This window comes from Dromaius novaehollandiae, chromosome 2 (assembly GCF_036370855.1).
Source record: "Dromaius novaehollandiae isolate bDroNov1 chromosome 2, bDroNov1.hap1, whole genome shotgun sequence".
Taxonomy (NCBI): domain Eukaryota; kingdom Metazoa; phylum Chordata; class Aves; order Casuariiformes; family Dromaiidae; genus Dromaius; species Dromaius novaehollandiae.
In genome coordinates this window covers 2,587,953-2,598,077 of record NC_088099.1, presented here as the reverse complement: position 1 = coordinate 2,598,077, position 10,125 = coordinate 2,587,953, and the positions used below count along the sequence as shown (strand labels likewise).

Here is a 10,125-nt window from a genome sequence, read left to right as displayed (position 1 = left end):
TAACTCTTCTGGTATGTAATGAGAGCTGTAAATCTCCCCGTTACATGCAGCGGTGATGCCGGTGTGCTCAGCAAGCAGCCGAACTTTAATCTTTGCACGGCATCAAGAAAAGAGGAGTGGATCCTCACTCCAGGACCTGAGCAACAGGCAGATTTCAGCCTCTTGTGTCAGTGGGCGAAACTACCAGTTTTCTTGTGGGAGTTATGTGCAGTAATATGAAAGCTGAAACGGGCCCTTGGGAGCAAAATTCTGGCCTAAATAACTTTGTTATGAATTTTGAGGAACTGCACTAGATTCTGGGGATTTACACCTTTCAGAGCAGAATCTGGACTTTAGTATCTAAAATCCCTTAGCTTGTCCGCAGCTATTTTCTTTCCTGTCTGTGTATGTCTGAGTGCTCCAGAGAGGAAGGGAGACAGGGTGTTTGTGTGGTACCACAGCACCAAATGGCCCATGAGCAAAGTAAAATGCAAGGGACTGTGGGCGATTAAAGTGTGAAATCCAGGGCTAGGATGACCCCTATTTGCAATTAGTCCCGTGACTGATTCTGACACTGATTCATGGTGTGATCTTGAGCAAGCCGTATTATTTCTCTGTGCCTCAGTATCCCTCATGGTAAATTGGGGCTATATGTACGCCTCTGCAAGGCTGTAGTTTATGAAAATTAGGCCTAAATTCATCTTATCTACTATTAATAGTTAAATGGGTTGTCTAAGCTAGGTCCAGAGACTAAATTCTCACCATGGTCAAAGCAGAGAAATAGCCAGTTTAAGCTCTGATTTACAGGAGCCAAGAGAGACAGCAGTCCTAAATTAAACACCTCAGAGAAGAAATGTTATGAAGCAAGATATCAGGGGTTTTAGCTATGCTGAGACAGGAATTGTCCACACTTCACAGACCAACTCCCCCAGCTGTCCAGACTGAAAGATATATTTTGGTTCTCAAACTGTACAGGCCTTCACGTTTTCTTTAAGAAGAAATCAGGGCATGTAAGGGAGAATGGTCTGCCATTAGCTTTCATACTAACTCGTGGCCAGGATGTGGCCAGGGTGACTATCTAGGCACCCAGCCTCTTAGGAGCCCCTGTTGCACTGGTAGAGGCACGGTCAGGGTCAGGGTCTTCTGGGTATCCTCAAGACTTGGCAGGAGAGGTGCTATAAAAGGTAAAGCTGGTAGGAAGCTGGACTTACTCTTCAATTATAAATCCCTCAGCATTTATTTCATACATCTCATAACAACACGTAAGTTCTGCCAGATAAAAGCAGACCCCATGTCCCAGGGAAAGAGTGTAGACAGGCCATGTCTGAAAGCTTGGGAGCTGGCCAGTTTAAGGCATCGAGTTTCTTTTTGCTCATGGAAGTCAAAGCAGGTCCTGAAATCTGTGATACGCATATGGATGTCTTGGATACTCTGGGACTGGATCAAGACCCCGGACATCAATCTCAAAATGCAGATACCTACATGGAGACACCTTCATTTAGATGTCTTAATTGAGGGCTGAATCCCACCATGGCAATATCACCTGGCGCTCAAATCATTTACCTGGAGTGTCTGAGACATCTACATGTGGCTGGCACATTGGACACCGGACTTACAGGAAATCCGTGTGGTTGCGGAGCCGCAGGTGGAGGCTAGATGTGGCCCTCTAGGGCACCTCAAACGGCACTGGGAACCAACGTGTGGGGTGAACAGCTGAATCAAGTCAGGAGTGACCCACTCCGAGAAGTCAATAGCCTGAAGCTAAGAGAGCTTATCAGGAGTGGAGGAAATGAACATTGCATTCAGGGGGACTTTCCTCATTCAAGGTTCTTAAGCAGGACTTCGTCCTCAGCTTCTCACCACTTCTCCTCCGCTGGATCGCTTTTCCCTCCAACCTGATGGTTTAGGTGTTTGTACCATCATTTCCTAGCTCATTTCAGTCCAAATGAAATGGATTATTTTATATAGTTAGTCTTGGCTCATTTGCCAGGAACAGCCAAAGGTGTGCTCACATGAGCAGTGCCATCCACAGGGTCAGGAACAGGAATCTCCGCTTGCTTTCAGCCACTGAGAATTTTAACAGTTAAGATCCACAGAGGATCTGAAGTCCCAAAGCAGCTCAGACATTTCCCAGATTTCCTGGACAACTATCCCTGCAGAGGCCTGGTATAATGGTTTCTGCTTCTGCCAGCAAGAGCACTTATGTACTGCAAACCAATTGCCTACAAATCATTGGCTTCAAATGGACCACATCTCTGAAAGGAATTTCCACAGCTTTTCTGGGCACTGATCACGCGGTTATTAGCCATCTGCAAACCCAGACTGATTATGAGATCACCACCTCGCTGGGCTATCTCGTATTGCAACCTTCCAATCTTCAGACTCAGTTTTTCCCACTTTTGGAGCTGCACACATTCCCCAGTGACTATCTCCATTAGCGATAAATCAGGAGGTTCAGTCTTGTGACTCCTGTCCCACTGAGTTCCTTCCCTGTTCCAAAGCTAGCCAGATTTAAGCCAATATCAACGCTTATCTGCCCTTTCACAAGTCTATTACATTTCAGTAGCGTAGGTCCCCTCAATATTGACTTCTACGCTCAAGTCTAAAAAAGACATTGAGGTTAACCCTTGTTCCTCCAAATTTTTGCATGGAACTTCTCCATCTAAGCTTTTCAGTGTGGATAGATCCCTCTTTCTCCATCTGGGCAAATGCTTTTTTGAAAACATACAAGACACAGCTGTTCAGTCTTGGCAAGTTTTACATTTATTATAAAGGGAAAAAAATCTTCTCCTGGTGGCTAGTTTTCTGTAGAATACCAGACATTAATGAAACTGTTTTTGTTCATCTTCATTATTTTAAAGTTTCTCCATTGTACAGACTAAATATATCATTTTTCCTTCGTTCTTCTTAGGTAGGTCACATCGTTACTGCTTTTTCTTTCTGCAAAGCTTGAGGCTCTTTGTCGTTCCTATAAAATCTGTAGTTTCAGTCCTCTTCTATAAAGTTTTGGATGCTTTTAAGTTCAATGAGCTGCACCATTATTTCCTCCTTGAAGAACAAGCTGCAGTTTCCCTTTCTGGATACCAGAACCCACTGCCAGTGCCAATGTTGGCATTTTCTGTGCTGAAAAATAAACCAATATTTATGATGGGAGAAATGAGCATCAGGTATTGCAGGGACGAGATGTATTAATTTACAGTGACTGCAGCTAAGGCCCCATTTGTCAGAATATGGCAACAGAAGGTTCTTTTGTCATAGTCCAAAATCTCTTTCTAGATAGCAGAAAACGTTCTCTCATTCAGCTTTTTTTTCAAGTCTATATTGTCAGTGTGGGTTTTTTTCTTTGTCTGCTTGGCATTCCTGAATATACACCTGCCTTTCTAATTAGCCCCAAACAAACCCTACCATTCCCAAAGCTAAACTTGTAGCTTAACAAGCAGCCTGTGTTTGAGGCTCTGATAATTTTACCTGCTTTTCTCTGTAAAGAAACTTTTTTTTTTTGCATTTATCCCGAAAGACTTGTATCTGTCCTTAAAAATATTTTACCTAAATACACCATGACAATGACTGGCCTGACACTATATTTAGAAGTATAACATAGCTGTTAGATGAAAGGTCTGAGTCTGTCAGGTCCACGCTGCTGAAAGTTGTTCCCCATCTCCCCCATTCCTCTTCCTTGTCTTAATGAGAAGAAATGCACTATACTGCACTGCTGCAAAGCTGTGACAGCAGTTTTCTGTGTCCTGCAACTACACCATTGTCCCCCTTGCAGGTTAAAAAGTGACAAGATTGTCTTTAAAATCATGACATTTTCATCAACAAAAAATCAAAACTTCAGACTTGGAAGGTAGCCTTCTTGAGCTTTTCCTGGCAATTACAAGTGCTAGAAATACACTTGTTGTTTCTAGTGGAATCTCAGCTTTTCTCCAAATCACCAGACTCCAAGAGCTGAGATTTTCGAAAAGAAAAAAGAAAAGAAAAGAAAAGAAAAGAAAAGAAAAGAAAAGAAAAGAAAAGAAAAGAAAAGAAAAGAAAAGAAAAGAAAAGAAAAGAAAAGAAAAGAAAAGAAAAGAAAAGAAAAGAAAAGAAAAGAAAAGAGAAAAGAAAGAGACAAAAAAATTTACAAAAGATTTTTTCAAGAGCGAGCAATTATGTCTGTTGCTTGCTTGCTTTGTTGTCTCTGATCTTCTTTGAAGCCTGAATGTTTGAAGTGCTTAAACATCTGCTTATCTTGGAACACATGGTACCACTGATTTCTATGGGAATGCCGATGGGCTCACAAAGTTACGCACATGCTTAGAAATGCTTTGCTGGAACAAGGATCAAGGAAAAATCTTGAGTATATATTCTGCTCTCTGAAAAGGACTGTGGAGCCATGGACTCCATGCCACCCACATGTCCAGTGAAACTGAGACTTTTATTAGCATTTTCCACTTCCTTTCTTTCCCCTGCCAAATTTCAAGAAAATTGTCTCTCTGCTTTTGTCCTGCTTTTCCTTATTTATTTTTATTTTTATTTTTTGACAGGATTATACTTCAGGAGCTCTTACAGATTGAGCCCTGACTTCAGAAGATCATTTTACTCATCTGAAGACCAAATAATATTCCTGAATTAGTCTTATCATAAGGATATTATGCTCAGTTTAAGAAGCTTTTTGAGATTGTCCTAGCAATGATCTTGACTAAGATTTTCTCCCTATGTAACAAAATTTCAAAGTTAATAAATACTCTTTGCTTGGAAGACAAAAAAAGTCTAGATATTTTATAGTCCAACTCCATACATAATAGTCAGTTCCTGTTAAATGTTCTGATCCTGAGCCAGAACTTACATCCTTTGTGGCTGGGTCCTGAAAAGTGTTTAGGTAAGTGCTTAAAATATCCCAGTGACATCAGCAGAATTTAAACACTTCTTCAAACAGCTCTCTGCATGGGGAAGAGCACATGCTTAAGAACAGGCTTCAGATGTCGGACCCAGGTCCTCGGGCCCATTGGGATGACTCTGTGCTAACAGATAAGCATACAGATTAATGCTTTACTGTAGCAAGAGTTCCCAGTCAAGGCAGAACTCAGCATCCTTCCCACTTTTTCCTTCTAAGGATGCTGGTGCAAAAAATTTCCTGGAAATAATGGGTCCCTGTCAACTGGCTGCAGAGCATTTTGGATTAGGTCCAGTCCCTGGTGACAATCACACTTCTACCAGGAGATGAAGCAGCCAAGTCGAGATCACTGAACACAGCCACCCAGATGTCTTTGGAGTTCAAGGCCTCAGGAGCTTGCTCATTTTTCAACCTTACTTGTGGATCAGTTGACTTTAGATGCCTATTGAAAGTGCAAAGCAGGAGTGACAGCAGGCCAACCACCATCTTTTCGGCAGTATTGTCCTTCCATTATACAAGGGTTTGTTTGGCCTGCAGATTTTTTCTTCTTTAACTGCAAGCAATGGAACGGTCTTTCGGTAAAAAATGTGCTGTCGATTATAAATTTAACAGCACTATATACTGCTTGCAAAAAGGCTGTTTTCTTCCATTCTGCACAGTTAAAAGGACTGAGCTGCTGTTTCAGATGTAGCGTGCTTCTATAATTTAGAAAGATATGCAACCAGACTGAACATGAATGGAAATTCTAAGGTCCAGGGAAAATTCAGCGTGTAAATGTACTCATAAAAATGGGACATTAATATCTACATGGCCTGAGAGTCACTGTCCACCCACAAAGCTAAAGAAAAAAATGAGGTGCAGGTGATGAGCAGATTTAAATCTCCATTGGCTGGCTGCATCTGAGGTTATATCAGATTATATCTCAAACATTAGAGATTTGGAGCATAGTTAGGCTTTTGCCCTTTCCCTGAGGAGGCAATGGTCTGGCTGTGGGGAAGCTTGAGGAAGCAACCAGTTGTGTGTCTCACACCCACTTCACACAACTTCATAGGTCTAGAGAGCTGCAGAAGCAAAGTCTCATTTTCTCCCCCTTCAGCCACAAGGCTGGATGTTTGCACCAATTTTGGTAAATTGATGGGGCCAAGGAATGTTCCCAGGGACTCAACTCTGTCTACATATCAGAAAACTATTAGAACAATCCCTGGCACAGTTTAGTCTTGGTCAGATATCTCTTTCCCAAACCATTCTTAGATATCCTTTGGGAATTTGAACAGTCTCGGGACCAACCCCAAAAGGCAGGTGGGATGTGGCTACCCATTTTGGGAGGTCATAAAGTTTAATAGCGCTGATGCAGATCGCTCCATCCCATGGCCTCAGGGCCAGAGAACAGTCCTTGGCCCTTGTTTAAATCCTGGCTGGCAGAATTCCTGCCTCCAGGGAATTTCAGGCTTGTGAACAGCAAAGAAAGGGAAACTTCTTGAAAAACAATGGATCTTATCATCATGTAATATCCAGAATTTATTTAAAGGATGAGCCTTTGTGCCTGTCCTGCTAGTCTGCTGAAAGTGGCCTGCTGAAAGTGGTGGGAAGAGATACCGGGGGGCTGTGAGTCTCTGTGATGCAGACACATTGGAAGGGGCCGCTGGGCTGAAGAAAGCATCTGAAGAAAGAAGTCAGCCTCAGACCAGCATATTTCTGTTCACTACAGGTCATCAAGCTAAGCAAGGTCTGAAAACCTCGATAAACCAAATTAAAATATATTTTGGGATAGTGAAAGACCAAAAGAATGGAACAGCATCCTCATGAGGAATAATCAAAGAGAGTAGGACTATTCATGATAGAGGGCTATAAAATTATGCAGGGCAAAGACAAGTCAACAGGCATTGACTGATCCCAGTCTCCTCCAGTGCAAGAACAAGGCAGGGTCAAATGAAATTAGGATGTGGCACATTCAATACTTGAACAAACTATGCAACTCTTTGCCATAAGAATCTGTAGTTGTTTAAATCTGGCATGGTTCAGAAAACAGATGGAAGAAATACCTATCTTAAACAAAGATACTGCCTCTGGCCTGAATTGCTGGGGGCAGACTCATTACTCAGGCAAAGAGCACCCCATTCTTGCCCTGTTGTCATATTTCTCCCTAGGAATCAGCTGATGTTCTGGGCTAGATGGCTTTTTGGCCTGGCTCAGGGTGGTCATTCCTATGGTGAGACATGGATTTGGGGATGAGGACCTCTTCCAGCAGTGCTGATCTGGTGAGTGAAATGCCAGCCACTGGCTCTGCCTCCTACTTCCTTCCACCCCACCAGATGCGAAGCTTCTTGCTTAGCTGTTCTCACTGCTCCCTGCTCCTGCATTTGCAACATCAGCATCTCTCCAATTTAGTGACTCCCATATGCCAGAAGCAGGTCATTGGTGCAATCTTAAATGATGCCAGCTATCTGCATATGGGGTCCTGGGGCAGAAGAGAGGCTTCGTAACTGCATCTGCTGCTGATATACCTATCTAGCAAGATTCTCCCTCAGAAGGGCCCTCCTTGAGGGAGCGTTCCTTATTGCAGCTCAGTATGGCACTTCCACAAGTCCCAGCACTGCTCCTGCCCTCATCCCATAACACCACGAGGGTCTTTCCTTCCTAGATGGCCCACTGTACAAGACGCATGGTTGCAGGTATGTGACTTGGCATGATGCTGGCATGGAGGTGAAGGGTCTGGTAATGGACCAAAGCAGAAGTTCTCGGACTTGCCGAAGTCCTCTGAGCAACCCTAAGAACCCTGCTGAGTTACCATTCCTTTGAGATTCCCAAATTCTCCATCTGCAAACAGGGTAGATTGCTTCTTACCTTCCTTGAAAAGCACAGGAGGATATCTCTCAGCAGGGATAAATTGTGAACTGCCAAATCAGGAGCTTCTATGTCTGCTGTTGTCCCAGGCTGGACAATGTTCATCTTGGCAGCCTTAAGGGGAAAGGCTCCCTACCCCATTAGCTCTCCATTGAGCCATCCAGCCTTCCATGCAAGGCTGTTTTATTTGGAAAACGTGACAGCTTGTGGCAAACAATATTTACAGTTTAACTTTTTGTTGTTGTTCCGGCTGACATGAAAATCCTCCGCTTTACAATGCAGGTTTAATGAACTCTATTAAAAAGGTAAATATAGCAACTCCCTTTTGGAATTTCTTCCTTTTTTTTTTTAATTGATTATTTCTTAGAGGTAAAACTTTTCATGCAATGGCAAAGTATCAGCAGTAATTACATTAAATACGTGTGTGGGGAAGGAGCTGCTGATTTTCTTTTCTTTTCTTTTTTCTTTTTGAGGGCTATAAACCAGAAATGAAACAGAACTTACTTTATATTTGTAGACAAGTGTGTGTGTATGTGTTTATATATTTCTCTCATACTTGCCAGGTTTGCTCTTTTTTCTTCTTTCAAAGCACTAGAAGCAATAACACCATGGATGATAGAACCCTTTCTGTTTATTCTTGTTTTCTTTCCAATAATGAATAAGCTCGAAGGGCATTATTTTAACTAGGCTCTTGTAATCCTTTAACGGGGCTTGTTGAAAATAAGACCCAGCACTGCCAGACACCATGCAGCAAAAAAGCTGCTTAGTGCCAAACTCCTTGGCACTGGAGAAGTTTGGCTGATTTTCTCTGTGTTCTCTGTTTGAATATGCCCCTGCCTGGGTCCCAAAGAGGGTCAGAGTTCAGGCAACACCTGAAAGCTGGTCCCTGTCCTCTAAGAGTGACCAGAATAACAATTCATGTCTCCCTTGGTTTAATGCACTGCCTCCAGAATGGGCTGAGATGCGCAGGGCTGGCAGCTCTCAGTGTTTTACTGAGAATCTGTAAGGTTTGTATTATTGTATGAAATATGATAATGTGGCAATCCCAGCTTCTGCTGAAAAAAAGAGAGATGTTCTAGCCCTGATGGTCATAGAGAAACATGTGAAAGTATGAACTCTAAAAGCTCTGACACCAGAAAGCAACTTCAAGAACCTCAAACTTGTTATTAAAGAAGATATTACAGTTTTTTAAGGCAATACAGTTTTTTAAGGCAATCTCATTACTGTTTTGTGAAAGGACAGGAGGATGGGTCATGGTTTGTGAACACTCAGTCCTAAACTCAGGATCTGCAGCTCAGCAGATCCCTGTCCAGTCCTTCGCTCTGCAACCTTGGGCAGATCATTTCACCTTAGTGTTTCAGTTTCCCATCTCTCCTCTCTGCCTGTGCCGGCCAGCACTCTCCCAGCACTGCTGGGGCATGTTAGCTTGGGCCAGGGATCGTTCCCAACAGTCCGCCTGGATGTGGCCATCCTGTCTGAGAAGAAGACAGATTGGGCATATGGATGAGAACGATGAAGTGCCATAGACCACAGAGCCTGAAAATGGTCCCTGCCCAACTTTATTGGCTTGTACAGCAGTAGTCCATGCTATAGGAAGTAAAGAGATTCTCCTTTTTCAGAAAAAAATAAAAAGAAACAAAGGTGTTTATGACCGAGTAGATGATGCTCTCAATGACAGTCCCCAAGACACCATAGAGCAGCACAAATGGGTGGAGTCTCAGTAGGCTTTTTAAAGGGATATGAGGGAAAGCGACATAGGGTATGGGATGAAATGGGCAGGATAGAATGCATCTTTTGATGGCATTCCTGTTAAATTAGACAAATGAGGCTGTCTTTTTTTCCTGAACTTTCCCATCAAAGAGGTGCCTGGAAGTAAACAGCTGTGTCTCACTGCTTCAGCCATCCTCCTTCCCTTTGCTGGTCTTCCACCCTTCCCAGCACTCCTAGCCTTCCCTCAGAACCTCCTGATCTTCGCTACCTCAGACCAACCTCAACTGACCTCATTATAGGCCTTGTCTTTATGCAGGCCACCTCCTCTCACACTTCCTTACTCCAGCAACCGACCAGGTCTCACTCATCTGCTAGGCGGACTTCATCCTGCAGGCCTAATGTTGCCCAAACCCTACTTCTTACTTTCTTAGTTCAAGCCATGTGTCTACTGCTCTTCTACTTTTCTGTGTAAACGTGAATTGAAAATCAACAAAGTGCATTGCATGAGGAGATTTTCCTTGGCAGGTGTGTGTAGCAGAGGAGGGAAACACTACTCGTGAAATAGCGATAGGGAGTCCTTTTTTTTTTTTTTTTTTAACAGGCCAATATAATACAGCATGGTGATGATTTGTCAGGTGATTGCGAATCTTCCCCTGAGACTAGTCCATCAGATTTCAAATGATGCGGTTTCAAGAGCAGAATAAGGCCATCGAAAA

The 10,125-nt window shown here is 43.0% G+C and overlaps 1 long non-coding RNA gene across 1 annotated transcript; it reads right to left on the bottom strand.

The window, feature by feature from the left end:
• Nucleotides 1-2,719: 2,719 nt before the first annotated feature.
• Nucleotides 2,720-7,839, bottom strand: LOC135327271 (uncharacterized). The gene is made up of 2 exons (XR_010387371.1): nt 7,700-7,839; nt 2,720-3,102 (listed from the first exon to the last, which is right to left on the bottom strand). It is a non-coding gene; the product is annotated as an uncharacterized LOC135327271 (long non-coding RNA).
• Nucleotides 7,840-10,125: the final 2,286 nt, after the last annotated feature.